The sequence below is a fragment of the Salmo trutta genome, chromosome 18, assembly GCF_901001165.1.
Source record: "Salmo trutta chromosome 18, fSalTru1.1, whole genome shotgun sequence".
Classification (NCBI taxonomy): domain Eukaryota; kingdom Metazoa; phylum Chordata; class Actinopteri; order Salmoniformes; family Salmonidae; genus Salmo; species Salmo trutta.
The window spans coordinates 57,471,654-57,497,078 of record NC_042974.1 but is presented as its reverse complement, the minus strand read 5'-3'; the positions used below and the strand labels follow the sequence as shown (position 1 = coordinate 57,497,078).

The window sequence follows — 25,425 nt, the reverse complement described above, 5'->3', positions numbered from 1 at the left end:
GGACGCACATAACTCTGCAATGTTGGGTTGTATTGGAGAGTCTCATTCTTAATCCTTATCCACACACAGTCTGTGCCTGTATTTAGTTTTCATGCCAGTGAGGGCTGAGAATCCACTCTCACATAGGTACGTGGTTGCAAAGAACATCGGTGTCTTAACAGCGAGATTTGCAAAGGCAGGATCCAGAAATCTGGCAGTGGCATCTGATTAAATAACATTTTCACAGAACTGCTTGTTGCAATTTCGATGAGGCTCTCTTGTTCAAATATCGGTAAGTGTACTGGAGGCAGGGCATGAAAGGGTTAACGAATCCAGTTGTTTGTGTCATCCGTTTTAGGAAAGTACCTGCGTAATTGCGCACCCAACACACTCAGGTGCTTCGCTATATCACATTTGACATTGTCCGTAAGCTGGAGTTCATTTACACACAAAAAAAATCATACAATGATGTAAAGACCTGTTTGTTGCCCTTGTTAATGCAGACAGAGAAGAGCTCTAACTTCTTAATCATAGCCTCAATTTTGTCCCGCGCATTGAATATAGTTGTGGAGAGTCCCTGTAATCCTAGATTCAGATCATTCAGGCGAGAAAAAATATCACCCAGATAGGCCAGTCGTGTGAGAAACTCGTCATCATGCAAGCAGTCAGACAAGTTAAGAAAACATTAAGCTCGTCTCTCAATTTAAAAAAAACTATCAATACTTTGCCCCTTGATAACCAGCGCACTTCTGTATGTTGTAAAAGCGTTACATGGTTGCTGCCCATATCATTGTATAGTACAGAAAATACATGAGTTCAGGGGCCTTGCTTTAACAAAGTTAGTCATTTTCACTGTAGTGTCCAAAACGTCTTTCAAGCTGTCAGGCATTCTCTTGGCAGCAAAAGCCTCTCGGTGGATGCTGCAGTGTACCCAAGTGGTGTCGGGAGCAACTGCTTGCATGCGCTTTCATGGCTTTTGCGCCATCAGTACAGATACCAACACATCTTGACCACTAAAGTCCATTTGATGTCACAAAGCTGTCCAGTACTTTAAAAATATCCTCTCCTGTTGTCCTGGTTTCCAGAAGAAGATGTCTTCCTTAATTGACCCCCCATAAACGTAACAGACATGTGCCAGGCCACGTCTGTTGACTCATCCAGCTGTAACGCATAGAATTCACTGGCATGTATGCAAAGTGAAACAGTGTGGTTGATGAAGAAATTGTCTGTATAGATTATGGGCATTTTCCCCCAGCATTGTCCCAGCCATATCCGCGGCAGCAGGAAGAATTAAGTCCTGCACAGTAGTATGGGGCTTGCCTGTCCTAGCCACTCGGTAGCTCACCATGTAAGACGCTTCTAGCCCCTTCTTATTAATGGTATCCGTTGCTTATATACATGTCTTAATACTTGAAAAGTCGTCTTAATTCTCGCTCAAAAATATCCCGTGGCTTATTTTTCAAATTGGCATGTTTTGTTTCTAAATATCTGCGCAAGAGTGAAGGTTTCATCGAGTTGCGAGATAAGGCACTACTCCCAATGTAAGTGAACCACAAATCAATGTAGTTCTCATCATATTTGCGCCTCTTCGATGGTCCAACGTCTCTGTCTGTTGTTCGGTGCTTTCCCGGGTAAGGGGGAAGTGGCTCTTCGGCTGCATCAGATTCACAACTGTCAGTGTCCATGCTAGCTGGGCTAACAACAAATGTAGAATTACTGATGCCAGCATTGGGATGTGCTTATGGAAGCAGATCAACTTGTGTCGTCGACAGGTGCAGGTGTAGTAATGCTGGTAAAAACCTTACCCAAATGTATAGCCCCGAACAAAAATATAAATGGGCTGTTAGAAAATGTCAAGGTGAATCACATTTTTATTTGGCGTATCCCCGACGGCATTGCGTGTAGTTTGGGAATACCTGCCCTTTAGGGTCGTTGGACCTCAAAAAGCACAAGAGAGGATTTACACCCCCCATCTCAAATTTTGCCAAAATAGTTGTAGTTAGAAACAGATAAGATTAGGATTCCTTAAACATTTTGTTCAATTATTTAATCTGAGAAATGAAGATAATTTATGGTGCCAAAATTGGCCATTTTAATTTATAGGATTCATATAATATTAAATAAATATAGTACACAACATCTGATTTGGACTATAATTCTTCCTAAGAATAAGACATAAGGAATCCAGTAAAATTATCAAAAGCCACCCTCAATCCCACCCCAACAACCAGTATACAGTATCAGTTCTCTATGTCTGACTAGTAGGATGGATCTGCGGCATGGCATATTGCTTCTTCATTCTGTGATGTGACGGCCTACCCCGGCCAAACCCTAACCCGGACGACGGTGGGCCAATTGCACGCCGCCCTATGGAACTCCCAAATACGTCCGGTTGTGATACAGGCTGGAATCGAACCAGGGTCTGTATTGACACCTCTTGCGCTGAGATGCAGTGCCTTAGACCGCTGCGCAACTCGGGAGCCCCGCGTGGATCAAAACCTTTTCTTCTCAACTTTGGGTTAAAATAAATAAATACATTTAAAAAATTGCTTTTGCTCATGACAAAATAAATTGAGTGGTCATCCTCACAATTCAAGCCAGTCCTCCATTAAAGCAATGCAGTTAGTCATGGGTTTCTGAAATGACATGGAATGACTAAAGCAGAGGTGCAATAAACATTTGTTTCTTAATTTTCCTGTGGAAAAGCGCTTTCAAGATCAGAATGACATGTTACAACATCATACTCCCCCTTACCTCTGCTGAAGAAAATCTGAGCAGAAACACTGACCTCTGAATGGTTTACATAAAGACAGAATGATAACACTACAGGGTCGATTCTGTTTGTTTTCATGAGAGTGTGTTTTCTACCCATGGACTGCAGCAAGGAATGCCACTAGAACAAAGCAGGCCTAGCCTGTCAATGAGGTTGTGTTGTCTGAGGATCTCTCTCGCTCTCCCTCATTCTCGCTCACACACACACTACTCATTTTCACTCTCAATATCTCCATCTCTGTGTTAACCTCAGGTTATTGCTGATATGTTTTTTGGGGGGGGGGTTGTCTTGCTCTACCAAGGCTCAACCTACTATCTGTCTCAGTCTCCCTCAATGCCCCTCTCCCCATGTCTGTCTGGGTGTGGCAGCATACAGCACTCTGGAAAGATCGTGCCAACAGACATTGCAGCTCTGCTTCTAGCAGAACGTTTTACATACTGTTTTACTCATTTCATATCTACAGTTGAAGTCAGAAGTTTAATTTTCCCAACAATTGCTTACAGCCAGATTATTTCACTGTATCACAATTCCAGTGGGTCAGAAGTTTACATACACTAAGTTGACTGTGCCTTTAAACAGCTCAGACAATTCCAGAAAAGGATGTCATGGCTTTAGAAGCTTCTGATCAATTGGAGGTGTACCTGTGGATGTATTTCAAAGCCTACCTTCAAACCCAGTGCCTCTTTGCTTGACATCATGGGAAAATCAAAAGAAATCAGCCAAGACCTCAGAAAATAAATTGTAGACCTCCACAAGTCTGGTTCATCCTTGGGCGCAATTTCCAAACGCCTGAAGGTACTACGATCATCTGTACAAACAATAGTACTCAAGTATAAACACCATGGGACCACGCAGCCGTCATACCGCTCAGGAAGGAGACGCGTTCTGTCTCCTAGAGATGAACGTACTTTGGTGCGAAAAGTGCAAATCAATCCCAGAACAGCAGCAAAGGACTTGTGAACATGGTGGAGGAAACAGGTACAAAAGTATCTATAGCCACAGTAAAACAAGTCCTATATCAAAAGGCCGCTCAGCAAGGAAGAAGCCACTGCTCCAAAACCACCATAAAAAAAGACAGACTACGGTTTGTAACTGCACATGGGGACAAAGATCATACTTTTTGGAGAAATGTCCTCTGGTCTGATGAAACAAAAATAGAACTGTTTGGCCATAATAACCATCATTATGTTTGGAGGAAAAAGGGGGATGCTTGCGAGCCAAAGAACAGCATCCCAACCGTGAAGCATGGGGGTGCTCTGCTGCAGGAGGGACTGGTGCACTTCACAAAATAGATGGCATCATCAAGAAGGAAAATTATGTGGATATTTTGAAGCAACATCTCAAGACATCAGTCAGGAAGTTAAAGCTTGGTCGCAAATGGGTCTTCCAAATGGACAATGACCCCAAGCATACTTCCAAAGTTGTGTCAAAATGGCTTAAGGACAACAAAGTCGAGGTATTGGAGTGGCCATCACAAAGTCCTGACCTCAATCCTATAGAAAATTTGTGGGCAGAACTGATAAAAAATGTGTGCGAGCAAGGAGGCCTACAAACCTGACTCCGTTACACCAGCTCTGTCAGGAGGAATGGGCCAAAATTCACCCAACTTATTGTGGGAAGCTTGTGGAAACATTTGACCCAAGTTAAACAATTTAAAGGCAATGCTACCAAATACTAATTGAGTGTATGTAAACTTCTGACCCACTGGGAATGTAATGAAAGAAATAAAAGCTGAAATAAATCACTCTATTATTATTCTGACATTTCACATTCTTAAAATAAAGTGGTGATCCTAACTGACCTAAGACAGGGAATTTTTACTAGGATTAAATGTCAGGAATTGTAAAAAACTGAGTTTAAGTGTATTTGGCTAAGGTGTATGTAAACTTCCGACTTCAACTGTATATACTGTATTTTAGTCAACGCCACTCCGACATTGCTCGTCCTAATATTTACATATTTCTTAATTCCATTATTTTACTTTTAGATGTGTGAATTGTTAGATACTACTGCACTGTTTGAACTAGGAATCAAATGTATATATAAAGCCCTTTTTACATCATCCGATGTCAAAGTGCTATACAGGAACCCAGCCTAAAACCCCAAACAGCAAGCAATGCAGATGTAGAAGCACGCATTTCGCTACACCCGCAATAGCATTTTCTAAATATGTGTATGTGACCAATAAAATGTGATAAGTGCTGATGTGACCATAAGGAGCAGTTTCCTGGCACTGGCTCGAGAAAAACCACAACACTCATATGGCCAGAGAGGATTTCTGTCTTCTGAGTGTTCCAGCAGCCTGAGGAAGTCGTCTCCAGTCAGACAACACACCCCAACCAAAAAACCTCTTCTGGACAATCTCAACAGGGTTTCCACAGTGAAACACTCTGTGTCGTCCTTCAGACCTCACATCATGAGGCATTTCCACCCCAGTTACCACAACAAAACGTAATTGACCTTTATTATGGTTTATTACAGCACATTGAGTCTGATCTAATCATCCAATCTCCTATTGCATAACTGTAGAACCTTCCCCTCCACCCCAGCACCACAAATGACCTCATCAGCGACCGCCTCACCCCGTGGTTCCCTCACTGATGTAATTGAGGCTATCATGAACGAGATCTTTGACAAGCAGAAACAGCTTCAAAAAGTCAGTGAAACAGGTCAATTTAGAGAGAATTACATTTAACCCTTTAGTGATATGTGGGAGAAAAAGACAGTCCATTGAAAGACTTATGTTGTAGGCCATGTTTTCGAGCATGGGGTGATGTCACAATGCAGTAGTAAAAAAGGCAAAAGGCTTCCTGCGGGGACGGGGGATGGGATTAAAAATATAGGACAAAACCCATCATGACAAGAGAGACACACCACAACACTACATAAAGAGAGACCTAAAACAACAACATAGCATGGCAGCAACACAGCATGGTATCAACACCACATGACAACAACATGATAGCAGCACAAAACATGGTACAAACATTTTTGGGCACAGACAACAGCACAAAGGCAAGAAGGTAGAGACGGCAACACATCACGCAAAGCAGCCACAACTGTCAGTAAGAGTGTCCATGATTGAGTCTTTGAATGAAGAGATGGAGATAACGGTCCAGTTTGAGTGTTTTTTTTGCAGCTCGTTCCAGTCGCTAGCTGCAGCGAACTGGAATTATATTTAAGTATATTATTTTTTGCCGACATATCGTATAGTTTGACAATATCATCTTTGCGCTAGTTGGCTGTACCTGCAATGAAACTACAGTATTTTTCCTTCATAGCTTGTTCTACATCATCTTTTTAAATAGGGAGCCACATTTTCTTCAGCACTTTTATTTCCATGACTGATCAAAAATCGTTTTCTCATGGCTCTCTCGTCCCTCTGCAGTAGACATATGGTGAGCAATATGTTTGGACCATAGAACTGCAATAAAATCACAGTATTGAATCTCAATGCATATAGAAAAATGAGAATTGCAATACATCACATCAGCACCCAAGTATCATGATATTGTTTCGTGCGGTCCCTAGCAATTCCCAGCCCTATGCAGTAGTAGTACCAGCGGTGGAAAAAGTACCCAATTGTCATACTTGAGTAAAAGTAAAGATACCTTAATAGAAAGTCATTCAAGTAAGTTAGTCACCCAGTAAAATACTACTTGAGTAAAAGTCTACAATTATTTGGCTTTAAATATACTTAAGTATCAAAAGTAGAAGTAAAAGTATAAATAAATAAAAAATTCCTTATATTAAGCAAAGCAAACAGCACCATTTTCTTATTTTTACAATTTACGGATAGCCAGGGGCACACTCCAACATTATTTACTAAATATGCATTTGTGGTTATTGGGTCCGCCAGACCATAGGCAGTAGGGATGCCCACGTATTTTCTTGAAAAGTGTGTGAATTTCACAATTTTCCTGTCCTGCTAAGCATTCAAAATGTAACAAGTACTTTTGGGTGTCAGGGAAAATGTATGAAAAAAAAAGGACAATATTTTCTATAGGAATGTAGTGAAGTAAAAGTAGTGAAGTAAAAGTCATTTACACCACTGAGTAGAACTCAAATAGGCTAAAAAGGTGTGTCACAAAGAAATACTTCACAATGTAAACTAAGAACTAAACATTTGGTGGATGACGTCATAATGCAGCAAAACACAATGCAATGCATCACAATGCAATGCATCACAATGCAATGCATCACAATGCAATGCATCACAATGCAATGCATCACAATGCAATGCATCACAATGCAATGCATCACAATGCAATGCATCACAATGCAATGCATCACAATGCAATGCATCACAATGCAATGCATCACAATGCAATGCATCACAATGCAATGCATCACAATGCAATGCATCACAATGCAAGTCAAGAACTCAACTTTCTTGAGTGTGGATGAGGTCATAGTGCAGCAGTAGAACTTGAATAATGTTGCAATGCAAGATATGGTAGAGTCACAATAGAACAAATCACAATCAATGCAATAGGTGGCGTAATGTCATAATAACCATGTATTTTCAGAACATAGTCAAGTTCTGGAATGCGTTTCACCATGTAGTTGATCACAATCCTTGAGCACACAAGTTCTCACAGCAACAAAGATATCTTATATAACACGCAAACATCAATATCAGGTTTTCATTTTATACATTATCACAAAAAGATATATGATCTGGATCTCTGATGGTTGTTTTGGCATTGCCAGCACCTCTCCTGTATGAGGGTTATTGTTGAAACATGTAGTGCATTGTGCTGACATAATGGCATTGGGAAGGGACAGTTCTCTGGCATTCCTCCAACTGCACGCCTACACTACTCTGTGCAGATCTGTGCTCATCACGTTCACAAAGTAACACAGCAGGCACGCCTCCCACCTGGCTAGTGTGTGGGGTTTGCATCTTAGATGTGCAAAACAGCTACTAATGAATAGGAACACACTGTTAGCAATCTTCATCTGTCACAAGCTTGTCTCAGGAGAAATGTGATGTATTATAGCTATATCTATAAGTTACATTCATCAGTGGAAGGTAAATAGAGATCTGGCTACGCTCTGTTCTGACAACAGGAAATTAGTGATGGGACTGGATGTTTAACAGGAAATGTGAAATTACCTGTTCCTCTAAATACTTGAAAACAAATGGGAGGGTTTTTCCATTTCAGCACACAGTTGGGATGAGTGCTGAAGGAGAGGAAGAGAAAGAGAGTGTCTTTAGTCCAAGCACATTGCTACAGTTAGGCCTACTCTTCATCAATAATTTGTTCCATCCCCATCTTGATGCAGATCATCATTCATGACATGAATACAAACTATTACTACACGGACCTGGTCAGCTATCTATGTATGTGTGTATGTAGATGTATGGTGCAACATGATGGCCTGACAACTTAGTTAAAACGTCGGTATCAAGGGCAATGTGTATGATTAGATAACCAAATCCACAGTTAGCTATTGCGCTAACCACGGATGTCACGACAGCTGTCATCGGCTCATGTGGCAGCTAGCTAGCAAATAACGTATCTAATGTTACACAATACCCTTTGGTAACAATACAATAACTAACGTTAGCTATCTATCAAACTAGCTAGTTACGCAGTGGGAGCTCACCGGAATGGTCCAACGCAGAACTATTGAATAACGAAATCCAATACTTCCACTGCAGCAAACAGAAAATGGTTTTATGCGAATATATCGACAGTAAAGATAGCTAGACAAGTCCACCTTCCCCGCTTCAGACAGTTAGCTACAATCAATAGTTAGCTTAGCATCTGATGCTAGCAGCTACCTGTCAGTCTAGTCACGCGGTGGAGCCTGTAGCTTTCAACCAAATTGCAAGGTATCTTTCTCTGTGTCGTGACTTTATTATTTAAATTAATGCGTGTTCTCGTTAGCTACTTATCATTTTAGTTATTAATGATGTTAACGAGGTTAAACGCCTTTGGCTTTAGTGGTGCACCACTTCGACTCACAAAGGAAACTTTGACCGGAAAACCCTCCTCTCTCAGCTAGAAAGGCACATCCGTAATTCCTTATAGTAAGCAACAATTTGAAGTTTCAAAGCTATATTACAACAAAAAAGTATCAAATATATACTCACATCTAACCACACGACTGGATGAGATGTTAACTGCTTGGGGAATAATATAGATTAATGTATGGCATACATGTATTTGCTTTGTGGCATTGTTTTTGCATGAAGAGAAGTTCAATTCATAGAAATTAAACCCAGGGTTAGATCATGGCAATGAACGCTTTCTGTGTTGTGGGCTGGTGGAGTAAAATGCATGTTCTGTGGCGCCACCTTCTGGTATATTTATGATCCTTTTCCATTACTCTGGCCTGACAGCCACTGGAGTTCGAATCAATGATTGTCGAATACAACGATCCAAAGTTCACAACTAAAACAATGGATGAGTGAACTGGTTTTCTGCGGTGCTCAAAACGACAGCAAACATGTTTTTAAAAACGTTAACGATTCCGGCCCGTGCCTTGTTGCAGTGTGTAAACCGGGGTGTCATCTCACCAAAACATCGCCATGTGTTCCCCGTGGGGCTTGGACGAGGACCCTCTCGACTCTACTACGAGACCGCTAAACCAGTGGACCCTTCCCTGGCCGGGGCGTCCTCTGCCCGGACAGTGGACCTCCGTAGCGACACAGTGACCAAGCCTGGAGCGGCCATGCGTCAGGCCATGGCAGAGGCCGAGGTTGGGGATGATGTATTCGGGGAGGATCCAACAGTAAATGGTCAGAGAAATTAGATGATGTATGAGTTTTGGCAAGCATATGGAGTTGCTTAACAATCATTTGTGAAGATCTGATTTGTAAGAATGTGCTCATCATTATGACCTGATTATTTTATACTGATCTTTCACTGATCAAAGTTCTGGCCGATCAATAAAAGTATGTAAAACAGTGCAATACGCATTCTGTAGTGAAGTGCATGGGGTGCACACACTGCATAATTCATTAGTGTGGTACTGTGATCTGATTGCACTGACATGGACCTGTTTGTATCCTTTTATGATGCATCCTTTCCATTTTTATGAACCTGATTTAATTTGGCAAATTTGGGCGGGCATGTACAGAGCTCCAGAAGATGGCTGCAGAGGTGTTTGGGATGGAGGCAGCTCTCTATGTCCCATCTGGAACCATGGCAAACCTAATAGCAGGTGAGAGAATAACCAGCTGTGTGTGTGTGTGTGTGTGTGTGTGTGTGTGTGTGTGTGTGTGTGTGTGTGTGTGTGTGTGTGTGTGTGTGTGTGTGTGTGTGTGTGTGTTGTTCAGTTGTGTTGGTGAGAGGAGACTGGATCTGCAATGGGTTTACAGCTGATCGTTCTACATGGCTGTGCAGAAGGTGGATCACCTTAGTATTAATTGTGTAATATTTTTTGGGTGTGTTTATATGTTGTCCAGTAATGGTGCACTGTAGAGAGAGAGGAGATGAGATGATTGTTGGAGATCTGTCACACCTCCACATCTACGAGCAGGGAGGGAGTGCTCAGGTACAGTGAACACACACAGATTACACACACAGCCACTGCACACACAAACTTAAAGTGCACACTAAAAGCACATGTGATTGTAATGTGTGTGTCAGCTGGCTGGTGTCCACTCCACCATGGTGACCAATCTACCTGACGGGACCTTTGACCTTGATCAGCTGGAGTCCAAGATTCGCCATGGTTACCCCGACGCCCACTACCCCCGCTCACGCCTGGTGTGTGTGGAGAACACACACAACATACAGGGAGGCCGCGTGCTGCCCCTACCCTTCCTGCAGGAGGTGAGTGTGTGTGTTGTGTATCCCTCAGGTTAGTGCTCGAGAGTCTTGCAGAGAGGTATGGTGTAACTGCTTTGTTGTGTGTCTCGCCCTCAGGTAAAGGTGTTAGCAGACAGATATGGTCTGGCTGTACACATGGACGGAGCAAGAATGATGAATGCAGCCATTGCCCAGAAAGTCGCCCCATCTACAATCCTACAAAACACACACACCGTCAGCGTCTGCCTGTCCAAGGTCAGAACACATACACACACACACACACACACACACACACACACACACACATACCATCAGCTGGAGTTATGTATTTGTGAGACAGACACTGTGTGTTACCTGCTGTGTGTTACCTGCTGTATGTTACCTGCTGTATGTTACCTGCTGTGTGATCCTGCGTATGATCCTGTGTGTTGCAGGGTCTGGGTGCTCCAGTGGGCACCATGCTGGCTGGCCCTCAGGACTTCATTTCCAGGGCGGTGCGTTGTCGTAAAGCCCTGGGCGGAGGGCTGCGCCAGGTGGGAATTCTGGCAGCCGCTGGCAAGCTGGCATTGGGGGACATGATCAACAGGCTGGAGGAAGACCACCGTCATGCCAGGACCTTCGCACAGGGTGGGCACACAAACACACAAATGTACACCTGCAAGACACACACGTGGACGTTTCTATTTCATCATATATTCTTGACCACTCTGTCAACCTGTGTGTGTGTGTGTGTAGCTCTGTTGGAGTGCGACCCGCCTCTCTACGAGGTCGACATGGCTGCTGTGGAAACCAACATCCTGCGGTTTCGTTTGCGGGATGCCTCGTTGACCCCAACAGAGTTCTGTGCCCTGATGGCTGGGGTGGGGGAAGGCGAGCAGGCCGCTATGGGGCAGGGGGTACGGGTACTCATGTTCCCCCACATTGGAGGCTTTGTAAGGGCCGTCTGGCATCTGGGCATCTCACTGGAGGACACTCAGCTGGCCATCCAAAAGCTGCAGTTTGTGGCCAGGCAACACTCTCAGCAGAGGCTCAGGGCCCAGTGAAGCCTCGCATAGATTTAACCCTAACATGGTGAGCTGCTCGTTGGGCCCCCTGATCATTGATCTCTCATTTAGAGGGATTCACTTGAAGCACTTTGCGAAGAGTTGATTTTAATTTGGATTATTTTATGAATAATATGTATATTAATCATAACAGCTTTTCATGAATGTAAATACAGGTACTATACTTTATTTCGGGAATATGTTTCTTATACAGACGTATTTCTTAGAGGTAAGTCTTTCTAACTAAGAAACTAATAAATTATGGGATTGTCAACAAGCAGCTGCCCTCGAGTGGACTATCTTTGAAATGTAATGACTATGAAACGCCACAAGATGGCACTACAGGTCTTTGTCATGGCCATTCTACCACGAAATGGGTGCGTCATGTACTACTATCACCAGTCTTTGCAACAGTCCAGACACTTGTCACATATTTTGTAGTTTACCTGGACGATCAAAAGCATATAACTCGTAATACATTGCCCGACCTGGTTGAGAAAGAAAAAAACAACATTAAAATATTGTGGCAGCGGTGGGATTCGAACCCACGCCATCGAAATGACTGGAGCCTAAATCCAGCGCCTTAGACCACTCGGCCACGCTACCGTTATAATTTACGATTCAAACAAAAGGGAATTTGTAGCTATAACCAGACCATAATCATTGATCCAAAAGCAAACAATAAACGACAGTTTCTATTGGAGACGACGCAGACATCGTCCGCTATCGGTGACACGTGTGTGTGTGTGTGTGTGTGTGTGTGTGTGAGGACTCTGTTGAAATGGCACTCACACTCCTTCCTGTTGGAGGGAGTGATAATGAACAGAGTCCACTGCAGGGAGCTAATGTGCACAGATACCTCGCTAGCGGGTTGGTGGGCAGTGTTCGGAGGCATGTTCGGAGGCATGGCAGTGAGCGGACGCTGGAGCCCCCATGGAGTGGCAAGCACATCAATGTGCTGGATCTCTGGGCAGTTCGCCATGCACTCCAACAGTTCCTGCCCTACTTGGAGGGGAAGCATGTCCTGGTCAGATCAGACAACACCATGGTAGTGGCGTATATCAATCACCAGGGGGTACTGAGATGACGGCACCTCCGCAAAATGGCTCGGGAGCTCTTGCTGTGGGCTCGTCACTGCTGCCAGCACACATCTTGAACCAGGCAGTGAACATGCTTTCGAGAAATGGCCCGCCGGAGGTGGGCTGGAGTCTACACCCTCAGGTGGTGTTACAGCTGTGGGAACGGTTCAGGAGAGCGGTTTGCATCTCAGGAGAACACTCATTGCCTTAGCTGGTTCTCGATGTCGAACCCTCCAGGCCCTCTGGGTTTGGAAGCCCTCGCTCACGATTGGCCGGCAACAACACGTTATGCGTTCCCACCATTTCCCCTGATCACAGTTACGCTTGACAGGGTCAGTTTTAAGGGCCACTGTCTGCTCCTGATAGCCCCATGCTAGCCGAGACGACCATAGTTAAGCCTCCTGTTGTCCCTCCTCTCCGGGACCCCATAGCAGCTGTCGCTAAGACCCGACCTGCTCGGGGGGCGTTCTGGCATCCGGACCCACTCCGCTGCCAGCTTTGGGCTTGTTCCCTCGAGAGGCTTAAATTGTCATGTCTAGGCATTCAGGACAATGTGGTGAACATGTTGAAGAACGCCAGGGCTTCCTCCACCAATGCATCATATAAAATGCGGTGGGGCATATTCTGTATTTGGTGTGAGGGTCATAATGTATTTTTTGGTTTGTTAAATATATACAGTACCAGTCAAGAGTTTGGACACACCTACTTATTCAAGGGTTTTTCTTTATTTTTACTATTTTCTACATTGTAGAATAATAGTGAAGACATCAAACTATGAAATAACACATATGGAATCATGTAGTAACCAAAAAACAAATCTATCTAATATATTTTAGATTCTTCAAGGTAGCCACCCTTTGCCTTGATGATAGCTTTGCACACTATTGGCATTCTCTCAACCAGCTTCATGAGGTAGCCACCTGGAATGTATTTCAATTAACAGGTGTGCCTTGTTAAAAGTTAATTTGTGGAATTTCTTTCCTTCTTAATGCTTTTGAGCCAATCAGTTGTATTGTGACAAGGTAGGGGTGGTATACAGAAGATAGCCCTATTTGGTAAAAGACTAAGTCCATATTATGGCAAGAACAGCTCAAATAAGCAAAGAGAAACGAACATTGACTGAACATTGACACATGGATGAACATTGACACTTCACGTCAATGAATTACCATTGAATTAATCAAAATATAATTTCAGAATGTACAAATAATCAAACTTGTTTGTAAATGTTAGACATCTTAGTAGGGAGGCTTTATTACTAAAAAAGTCCATACCAGATGTGGCCAACCTTGCTCCACTCCCTGATCTACTGTGTGAGCAGACTGCTATTCCAGCCCAACAATAATACACATTATTATCAACTCATTAGATTTGATAAGTTAAATCAGTTGTGTTAGTGCTGGGCTAGCACAGAAGCCTACACACACAGCATACCTCCAGGAGAAGGATTGGCCTGCTACAGTGTAATACATTTGTAGCCTACATTACATTGTGTGTGACTTTCAACTATATTGTTGTATAGAACATTTGCTAACATAAGTAGACATACAACCCATGGCATTAAAGGATGTGCAAGCAGTCTCTTGGGACCTCTTCATCTGCAGACAGGCTTTCACAGCTCTCCATAGACAGACATCAAAGAAACAGGCTTCATTTTATTACAATTAGACAGCCTGACTATTATCGCTCTGTCTGTTTTCTTAGTTCTCCTCTCTAGGGACTAAAACTGGGGAATATTTTCATGTCATCCCACAACCTGCCCAAGGTCTTTTGTTTGGAGCACTTCTGTCAATCTTGAGTAAGGACATGCACCTGATTACACATAGAAGTAGGCCTAGGTTACCTGGCCTGTATGCAAATGTAGACTTGGGGATTTACAAATATGCCTATTTGGGGATTTACATTTTTTTTCCCCCGTGGGAATTGAACCCACAACCCTGGCGTTGCAAACACCATGCTCTACCAACTGAGCCACAGGGAAGGCCAATACTATTTCTTATTGTCTTAACTCACCATCACTATAGAGCGTCTCAAAGTAATGTTTTCTTTGCCTCAAACAGCAAATAAACAAAGTCTGTTTTTAAATCCATTGAGAATGACAATAGTTCCTCAACGTAGCCTATTTCAAAAATCGTTCCAGTTCTCTCCCTTTCAATAATCAATCAGCAGGCCACACAGATCAATAGAAATGGTACGATAACTTGGCACTCCGAATGGAAAAGGTTGCCTATCACCGGCAACTTCAGAAGCATAATGGCAGAATCTGCTAAGGCCAGCAGCTCCTCCGGGAAGAGGAGGGTCGGGAACAGTATTTTTTAAATTCTGGTTAGGCTATATTGATCTCTGGCTCCCTCTTTAGTAATTTGTGTCTTCATTTTTAAATCGTACTGCTTAAAGCATCAGACGAGCTCAGTAGTCTACATATAGTTGATTTTATTCAATCATGGGATGAGTCTATATATGGAAAAATACAAAGAACAGACAACTCTTGGTCCACCAAGTTTTTTTTAGTCGGGGACAGCACTAAATGAAGATAACAAGCTAATATGAAGTTAAAAAGCTGATGGTATTTCACTTAGCTATAGTATGAAAAGTTGGCTTGCTAGCTAACAACCAGCTCATTAGCCTACACACAGTGGCCTGCTGTAGCCAGCCAGCTAGCTAATAATATATAGTTTTTTAACATTTTCACAATGTATTTACTTACTTACTAGAATATGTTCACGCCTACGACCAAGAAGCAAAGAGTTTTCAAGAGGAAGCCCCACTTCTACTCTACATGCTCGCATACTCCCTTAAAAGGGAAATGGTTTCGCTTGAAAAACAAGAAAAACAGGATGAACATTTCCACATTTCTTTATGAATTGTTGAACTAGGTAGAGTAATAGTAATTAGAGTGCAGAGTGAATCGTTCTGTATACCTCAGTGATCGCAACTGCAGCTACCGGGACGTGCAAGGTTTGACTTCAAAATAGAATCCATTGTTCTATATTGTTGTAGCAACAGCTGTGCTGGACTGTGGTCGACATGGATGATAGTTCTGACGGTATGGGTGGGGATGATGAAAGTCATGGACTTGGATGGTCCGTGGTGAAAAGGAAAAAGAATGTCCCTGCTATAAGCGCTGCTGACTGCCGTGGCACTTCTAGCGTTGAGACCGTGAAGGTAGTGAACGGCCCTGCTATAAGCGCTGCTGAACACAGTGGCAGTTCTAGCGTTGAGAACGTGAAGAGGGTGAAGGTAGTGAACGGCCCTGCTATAAGCGCTGCTGAACACAGTGGCAGTTCTAGTGTTGAGACCGTGAAGAGGGTGAAGGTAGTGAACGGCCCTGCTATAAGCGCTGCTGAACGCAGTGGCAGTTCTAGCGTTGAGACCGTGAAGAGGGTGAAGGTAGTGAACGGCCCTGCTATAAGCTCTGCTGAACGCAGTGGCAGTTCTAGCGTTGAGACCGTGAAGAGGGTGAAGGTAGTGAACGGCCCTGCTATAAGCTCTGCTGAACGCAGTGGCAGTTCTAGTGTTGAGACCGTGAAGAGGGTGAAGGTAGTGAACGGCCCTGCTATAAGCTCTGCTGAACGCAGTGGCAGTTCTAGTGTTGAGAACGTGAAGAGGGTGAAGGTAGTGAAAAACAAAAGTAATGACGTGTCGGAGTGGAAAGTTGTAATCGTGTTTGATGCGACCACGGGGTCTAATATGCACCTTTTTCGATTACCCAATGCCATTAAGAAAGAGATAGGGTAAGTCACATTAGCCCGGTTTGTTGGTAATGGTAGACCATTAATATTCTGTGCTGACCATCTTCAGCAAGGGAAGATTCTGAAAATGAAAACTCTCATGGGGAAGAAAATCAGAAGTCATGGCCCTGGAGATTCGGCTAAGCTGAGGGGGGTCATATCTGGGGTTCCACTATCTATGTCCATAGATTATGTAAAATAAAATATATAGGGGGGCATCGTGGTTGAAGCCAAAAGGCTGTTCAGTAAGAAAGAGGGGCGGAGAAGTGAAAGCCTGTCAGTATTATTCATGTTTGAGAAGGTTGTACCTAAGAAAGTACAGATGGGCTTCCTGGCTTTCACTGTTAGTTTGTCCCACCTCCATTAAGGCGTTTTAAATGCCAACGAATGGGACATGTAGCGTCTCTGAGCAAAGGAAAGAAAAGATGTGTCAATTATGGAGGGGAACATGATTATGGTGAATGTGGGAACAATGTCAAGTTTGGTGGATGCCAGGTGCAGAAAGAGGCTAGAGAGGTTCAAAGATACAAAATCACTCATAATGTCTCTTATGCAGAGGCTGCAAGGCAGATTAGTTGAACTATTAGGCAGAATGATGGAGATAATAGGGTTACTCCTGGAATAAGTGGACCTACTGTAGGAAATGTTGTTTATATTGGTCCAGACACGGATACAAGACCTGCTCAGAAATCTTGCTCTCACAAATGTGTTGTTTCAAAGGATGCCTTGATAGTTAATCAGATTGACTTCATAGCCTTCATTGGAAAGGTGATCAACATGACAACATTGTGGAAGGAAGAACTGCCAAGTTGAAGATCATTGTGGAAGCAGCAACAGAGTTTTTAGGAGTAACAGATGTTACTGTCTCCATGATGGTTGATATGTTGACTCCTAATAATAGTAACGATGGAATGTCTCAGTATGATGATAGTTAGTTATGGTTTTTGTCATCCTTCAGTGGAATGCCAGATGCCTTATTGCTAACAGTCAGGAGTTTAAGAAATATGTAATAGATTTAGAGATCAAACCTGATGTGATATGTGTTCAAGAAACATGGCTTAGACCACATCTTGATTTTATTATTTCTGGTTATTGTTCAAATCAGATCTGATAGATCAATTGGACAGGGTGGTGGTTGTGCCACGTTCGTAAGAGAAGGTCTTGTATAGAGAGATATGGTGCTGCGACTTCAATAGTTTATGGGGAAGCACACATACAGATGCTAATGGTACTATTGTGGAAGATATGATGGAATCAAGAACATTAGTATGTCTTAACGATGGATGTGGTACAAGAGTTGATGTTAGAGGGGTTACATTCTACCTGGACCTCATAATGGCTTCCAACTCTATTGCATCAATGTGTGAATGGAATATAATGAATGATTCTACTGTTGGAAGTGATTATTTCCTGATTTTGTATACCATGAACTGTGATGTTACTATTGCAGATAGGGCACCATTCAGAAGATGGTGATTTCATAAAGCGGACTGCGAAAGGTTTGGTGATCATTGCTCAAAGTCTGTTGGAGAATTGTCTTTAGAGAGGCCGGTTGATATATGTGCTGCCTTTGTGACCACTCTGATTTTGAGTGCTGCAAAATGATATGTACCAGTGAGTGAAGTGGGTGAGAAAAGGAAGGTGGTTCCTTGGTGGACTGAAGAGTGCACTGCGGCTATTCAAGAAAGAAATAGGACTTTCAGAGTGTTGCGTAGGAATATGACTCCTGAGAATCTAGTTGATTTCCAAAGGAAGAGAGCTTTAGTACGTAGGGTCATTAAGTCTGCCATAGAGAAATGCATGGAGACAGTTGTGCTTTACAATAGGCAGGGGTACTGAGCTGGGGGATGTATGGTCTATGTTGAAGAAGTTGACTGGAAGAAGAAAGTCTGTTGCATCCTAAGATGCTGGGTTCTTTGGTAAGGGGTACTGGTCCACATCCACCCATGCATTTACAGTCACCCCCATTTATCTTTGGAACGTAAACTATAGGCGCTGCCCATTCACTGTATTCTATGGGTGTGATCACTCCTTGTTTTTCTAGCTCTGTAAGCTGTTTGTCTACTGCCTCTCAGTGCATAAGGCACAGGTCTCACAGGTCTAGCCTTACAGGTTTAGCCTTACAAAACTTTGGAACAGCTTTCTCTGACACTTGAATTTTGGCTTTAATAACTCCCTTTACCACACCCAGTTCACCACTAAACAACTCAGCATATTTATCGCACAGCTGCGCAACTGGGTCTGACACATGGTTCACTCTTGACCAATCTAATTTGAGGTGCTGGACTTCCTGACGGGCCGCCCCCAGGTGGTAAGGGTAGGTAACAACACATCCGCCATGCTGATTCTCAACACAGGGGTCCCTCAGGCGTGCATGCTCAGCCCCCTCCTGTACTCCCTGTTCACTCGTGACTGCACAGCCAGGCACGACTCCAACACTATCATTAAATTTGCCGATGACACAACAGTGGTAGGCCTGATCACGACAATCACGAGACAGCCAATAGGAAGGTCAGAGACCTGGCCGTGTGGTGCCAGGACAACAATCTCTCCCTCAACGTGATTAAGACAAAGGAGATGATTGTGGCCTACAGGAAAAAGAAGACCGAGCACGCCCCCATTCTCATCGACGGGGCTGCAGTGGAGCAGGTTGAGAGCTTCAAGTTCCTTGGTGTCCACATCACCAACAAACTAACATGGTCCAAACACACCATGACAGTCATGAAGAGGGCACGACAAAACCTATTCCCCCTCAGGGGACTGAAAGGTTTTGGCATGGGTCCTCAGATCCTCAAAAGGTTCTACAGCTGCACCATCGAGAGCATCCTGACTGGTTGCATCACTGCCTGGTATGGCAACTGCTCGGCCTCCGACCGCAAGGCACTACAGAGGGTAGTGCGAACTGCCCAGTACATCACTGGGGCCAAGCTTCCTGCCATCCAGGACCTCTATACCAGGCGGTGTCCAGCCAGCCTAGTCATAAACTGTTCTCTCTGCTACCAAGTCGAGGTTCAAGAGGCTTCTAAACAGCTTCTACCCCCAAGCCATAAGACTCCTGAACATCTAGTCAAATGGCTACCCAGACAATTTTCATTGCCCCCCTCTCCACACCACTGCCACTCTCTGTTGTCATCTATGCATAGTTACTTTAATAAACTCTACCTACATGTACATACCACCTCAACTAACTGGTGCCCCTGCACATTGACTCTGTACCGGCACCCCCCTGTATATATTGTTCGTTTTTACTGCTACTCTTTAATTACTTGTTACTTTTCTCTCTTATTCTTATCTGTATTTTTTTAAACTGCACTGTTGGTTAGGGGCTCGTAAGTAAACATTTCACTGTAAAGTCTACACCTGTTGTATTCGGTGCATGTGACTAATAAAATTTGATTTGATTTTAATCCAGTTCCTCCCCATTAGCGTAGGACCCTTGCCCTTTGACACTAAAAGAGGTAGTGGTAACACCTGAGCACCACATTTCACTTTAATCTCCAGCTGTCCCAGTAACTGAATAGGCTGAGCTGAGTAAGTTCTCAAAACAACATCACATGGTTGCAGTTTATGCTTCTTAAATCTGCTGTTGTACAGCTTCTCTGAGATAACAGACATGGCATCCCCAGTATCTACCTCCATCTTTATCTTTTCCGTTACATTTCACTATGACCGTGTACGATTTCACATACTCACGACCACTACACACAGTTAAAAAGTCCCAAGTCCTTTTCTGACTGGTGATTTCCAACTGTGCTGGAGCCTGCAGGCAATATCAGTTCTGCCTCCTCAACTTGATTTGTTATCAAGTAGCCTGTCCCCTACACTGGATTAGAGTGCGCTGTTTTAGAGCGTTGCTTAGAAAACGCGCTGCTCCCTGCAGATACTCTTGGCACAAGAAAAGGGCAAGCAGTGAAGAACAAACACCATTGTAAATACAACCCATATTTATGTTTATTTTCCCTTTTGTACTTTAACCATTTGCACATCGTTACAACACTGTATATAGACATACTATTACATTTGTAATGTCTTTATTCTTTTGGAACTTCTGTGAGTGTAATGTTTACTGTACATTTTTATTGTTTATTTCACTTTGCATATTATCTACTTCACTTGCTTTGGCAATGTTAACATATGTTTCTCATGCCAATAAAGACCCTTGAATTGAACTGATATTCTCCCCCTGCAAGCCCTTTCAAGACGTCCAGTCTTCTGGCTCCGCATTGGAACTCCTTGTAACAGCAGGTCTGCTGTGAATGTCCTGTCCCCAAACAGTGAAAACAGGGCTTTGACGTCTCTCCCCTCCGGTCTGACATCCACTGTTTATCCCTGTCGGATCAGGGTCGGTTCCCCTCCCATTTTGTGGTCAACTGATCGGTTCTCAACTGAGTCGGTGTCTACTGGAGTTTATGGATACTCTGGGCTGTGCACTCGAAGTTGTTGACAATGTCCAATATTTTTGCCCATGTTAAATTCTCCCCATATGCCGCGCTTAACATCTTGCCACGCAGCTCCTTACTGGCAACTCCATAAACTAGCTGGTGCCTCAACTGCTCCCAAATCTTTCAGTAGCTCAAACATCGTTGAACCCACGACTTATAGAAACACCGCTCTTCTGCGATCGTCAGCTATCTCGTATGTGCTGAAGCTCTTGTTAGCCTCCTGGAAACACATCTTCTTCTTCTTCTATGAGGTTTAACGGCGGTTGGCATCCAATTTGTTGCATTACCACCACCTACTAGACTGGAGTACAACTCCTTATACATGGCTTGAAAAACTAACTAAATAAATACCCTACCATCTAACACTACACTCACTAATTTCAAAATGATATCAAATAAAATTAACACCACCCTACTCCACTAATTAAATGTATTTAGTCCTACCTCAGGCCAACAACCTGAAAGGATGGGACACCACTTAAGAAACCCTGTAACTCTTCTGATGTCAAGTCTCGCACACCCATATAGCTCTCTGCAGCTGCCACCACAACCTCCATTTTCTGAGACTTCCGATCCATCCCTGCAGTACAATTGATAACCATTGCTATAAATGCTAAAAATCCAATCTTACTAAAACTTATATCACTTTTTGGTCTATTCCTCTGTTCTGGTATGTCTACTACTCTCACCACTCCTCCCCCTTGACCCATCTTCCTCTACTTTCTTCACTGCCTCAGCATATGACAACTTCTGCACTACTCTAACCCTGGAAACCTCAACCTGCCTCTCTTGCACGGGACATTTCTGATCCCCAGCTCCATGGGCACCCCTACAATTAACACATACCACTACTTTCCCCAATACTACACATTCCTTTGTCTCATGCCCTTCTGCACATTTCTCACACCTTGGACCCTCCCTCCTACACACTGCTGCCACATGCCCATAAGCTTGGCACTTGTAACATCGTAATGTATTCCGCACATACGCTCGTACAGGATAACTTATATATCCTAACTTCACTTTGTCGGGCAAAGACTCAACTTCAAAACTCAAAAGAACAGACAATGAATCTTCTGTTTCCCCACTCTCGCCACCCTGTCTGCGTCGCATCAAACGACGAGCATCACATACACCGGGAATCTTTCCCCTCAGCTGGTCAACTTTTATATTTACCGCTACCCCAGTTATCACACCTTGGTGCCCTTTTCTTGAGAACGAAACAATTCACTTTTCTTGCCCCCATTCGTTTTACTCCAAGCGCATTCTCCCTCTGCCCAACAGGAATACAAACAATTATCACAAGACCACTTCTGGTTACCCTCACCGATTCCACATGACCCAACTCTTTTTTCACCCACCGTGAAACCACAAATGGATCAGCCAAAAGGCAAGAGTCCACTTTTTCCATAAACTTCACTCCTACTGTCACAGACTCTTCTTTTCCTGATCTTGGAGCATACCTCAGTCTCCGATAACTTCACTGCACCTACCACCTCCGATACTTCACCCTCCTCCTGTCTTCAGCTCCCTCCGCTTACACTTTCTACCATTTTTCTTTAACAAACCATCTCCCTTTTTCCCACCATTTTTATCCAACTCAAGCTCACCCGCTTCTTCCATCTCTCTCTTAGACCTCTTCTCCCTCCATTCCTCCTCCGTTTTCCAAGTATACGTCTCCTTATGATAATACTGCTGCCCCACTCCTGACACCCATCTAGTTTGTGCTTTCTCTAGGGACTCCATTTCCACCTCCTGGAAACACAAACAGGTTTTACTACTGAAAAGTGTCATAGCTCTCATTAGCCCATGCGCCGTTTCTTCCCAGCTGAGCAGATAATTTACTAACTTTAGTACTAGCTAACTTTCTAGCTCGTTCACTCGGTTGGTCATCAGTAGTCTGAGGATTTTGCCTCAGAATTCTGTTATCCTCCTTGCCAGTTGTTGCATACTAAGGTGCTGGACCGTGGTAAAAACAGTTTCAGGTTGGCTATTCAACGGATATACGAGCTTTCAAACCACTTGAGCCACAGACTCCAAATATGATGATGTTTGAAAAATTGCGGGTCTTATTTTCACAATTTGCTTTCCAAAGCTCATAAACATGTGGAAATGTGAGCAGCATTGTGTATTCCTAGTTTAATTAGTTAGGGAGTATAAACAACGTACAAACTTTTTTTACATTCAAATTTCAATAGCTCCTTGATCATGTGACCTACTTGACTCAAACAAGGTTCAGATGTCCACTGCCTATCCTTCTATACTGCACACACTTTAGTTTGTCCATTTTCATCTCACACGATTTTACATGAATGTTTCAAAATGTTACATTTCAATAGCCCCTTGGTCATGTGACCTACTGACTTCAAACAAGGTTTGGAATGTCCACTGATTACCTTTGTATATTGCACACCCTTTGGTTTGTCCATTTTCATCTCACAGGTTTTTACATACATTTTTTACATTTTCTCATTTTAATAGCGCCTTGGTCATGTGCCCTACTGGACCCAAACAAGGTTCTGAATGTACACTTAGTAGGCCTACACATTGCACACGCTTTAGTTTGTCCATTTTCATCTCACACATTTTTACATTACTTTTTAAAACTTTCTAATTTCAATAGCTTCTTGGTCATGTGACCTAATGGACTCAAACAAGGTTCTGAATGTTCACTGACTACCCTTCTATATTTCACAGCCTTTGGTTTGTCTATTTTCATCTCACATGATTTTACATACATTTTTCAAACTTTCACATTTCAAAAGCTCCTTGGTCATGTGACGTACTGACCTCAAACAAGGTTCAGAATGTACACTCAGTTGGCCTACACATTGCACACCTTTTAGTTTGTCCATTTTCATCTCAGGTGATTTCACATGAATTTTGTAAACTTTAGAATTTCAATAGCTCCTTGGTATTGTGACCTACTGACCTCAAACAAGGTTCAGAATGTACACTCATTGGGCCTACACATTGCATACCCTTTAGTTTGTCCTTTCCCCCACACGCCCTTCGCCAGAGCGAGAGGCCACAGTTCACGGAGCAAAAAGGTTTTAGGTTGAAATGAAATGAAAGTGTCCAAGCACTCCACCGCCGCCGTAGCGACAGGAGGGGAGACATTAAACCCCCGGGCGCAGAGCGGTTAGCTAGGTACCCGGAGCCACACAAGTGTCCTGGGCGAGACCTAAGCGCTTGATGTTGGATACCAGAAGACCCGGTTCACCCCGATCCCCTTCGGACACAGCCAATGCACCTGCCCACATGTGCACCATGCAGCCGTGTCTAGCTGGGAAAGGGGGGTGTTGCCGGTCGGAGCCGAAGCCACCCTCCCGGCCAAGAACTCCATGCAGAGGGAAGGGAGACGCGGGGGCGTGAGCCCCCTGCTCTACCCAGCCCACAGCAGATTTTTGTTTTTGGAGCACAGCCCCGCGCCGGCGACTGGCAACCCGTTAATGATCCTTCACCTATGTAAACCTTGTTACGACGTTTTACTTTTACAAATCCCTCGGTACATCTTTAAACGTTAATATCTCGAAAACTAAAAGTCCAATCGGGATGCACGCCAAGACGCGCATTTCCATGCAATCAAAACAGTATTGGATAATCGCGTCAGAAGGTGATGAAAAAAAGTACTGGGGGTGGGGGGGAGGGGCTTCCGGGTGGGCTAGGTCCGGTTCGACCACAGGTAACTGTAGCCCATCACCAGAGAGGGTACCAGTCCAAATTTGGGTACTTTTAATCACTTTTAATAATTTTTTGAAAAATGGTCCCATTGCGCAAGTCCAACTTTTTCTCCAGTGACAAAATCCAGCCGTGCACAGGGTGACCGGATGGGTTACCAGGTGCATATTTGGGGATGACTCTAGGGGCCTTCAGGGGTGCTGTCTGCTCTGCCCCCCTGAAGGACAGTATCACTCACACACATATTCACTTGGGCCTTCTCCCTGGGGCCTTCCTGACCTCCAGGCAGGCCCCCATTGACCTGGTGACCGCTGACTCAAGGCTTCTAGGCCTACACTCCCTGCCCGCCTGCCTGCCCTCTCCCTGGGCCTGAGAGTGTATAGCTTACTCCCCGGAAGTACAGACCTCCAGGCCTCCACACCTACTCTCCCTACCCGGTCAACACCCATCTCCCTTGGTCTTATAGTATAGATTACTCCCTGGAACTACAGACCTTGTTTGAGGTCAGTAGGTCACATGACCAAGGAGCTATTGAAATTCTAAAGTTTACAAAATTCATGTAAAATCGTGTGAGAGGAAAACGGACAAACAAAAGGGTGTGCAATATATAAGGCTAGTCAGTGGATATTCTGAAAGTAGTTTGAGGGTTGTAGGTCATATGACCAGGGAACTATTTAAATTAAAAACGTTTAAAAATGTATGTAAAACCGTGTAACCGATGTGAAATGGCTAGTTAATTAGCGGTGGTGCGCGCTAATAGCGTTTCAATCAGTGACGTCACTCGCTCTGAGACTTGAAGTAGGGTTTCCCCTTGCGTCGCAAGGGCCGCGGCTTTTGTGGCGCGATGGGTAACGATGCTTGGGTGGGTGTCAGTTGTTGATGTGTGCAAGGGTCCCTGGTTCGAGCCCGGGTAGGGGCGAAGAGAGGGACG

General features: G+C 43.8%; 2 non-coding genes and 1 pseudogene across 2 annotated transcripts; all 3 read right to left on the bottom strand.

Moving 5' to 3' along the window:
* The window catches only part of LOC115152697 (myocardin-related transcription factor A-like), a 70,806-nt pseudogene extending 59,818 nt beyond the window's left edge, over positions 1-10,988 (bottom strand).
* Positions 10,989-12,085: 1,097 nt separating this feature from the next.
* Positions 12,086-12,167, bottom strand: trnal-uag (transfer RNA leucine (anticodon UAG)). The gene has a single exon. It is a non-coding gene; the product is annotated as a tRNA-Leu (tRNA).
* Positions 12,168-14,548: 2,381 nt separating this feature from the next.
* On the bottom strand, positions 14,549-14,621 carry trnaa-ugc (transfer RNA alanine (anticodon UGC)). Its single transcript has one exon. It is a non-coding gene; the product is annotated as a tRNA-Ala (tRNA).
* Between the last annotated feature and the right edge of the window lie 10,804 nt (positions 14,622-25,425).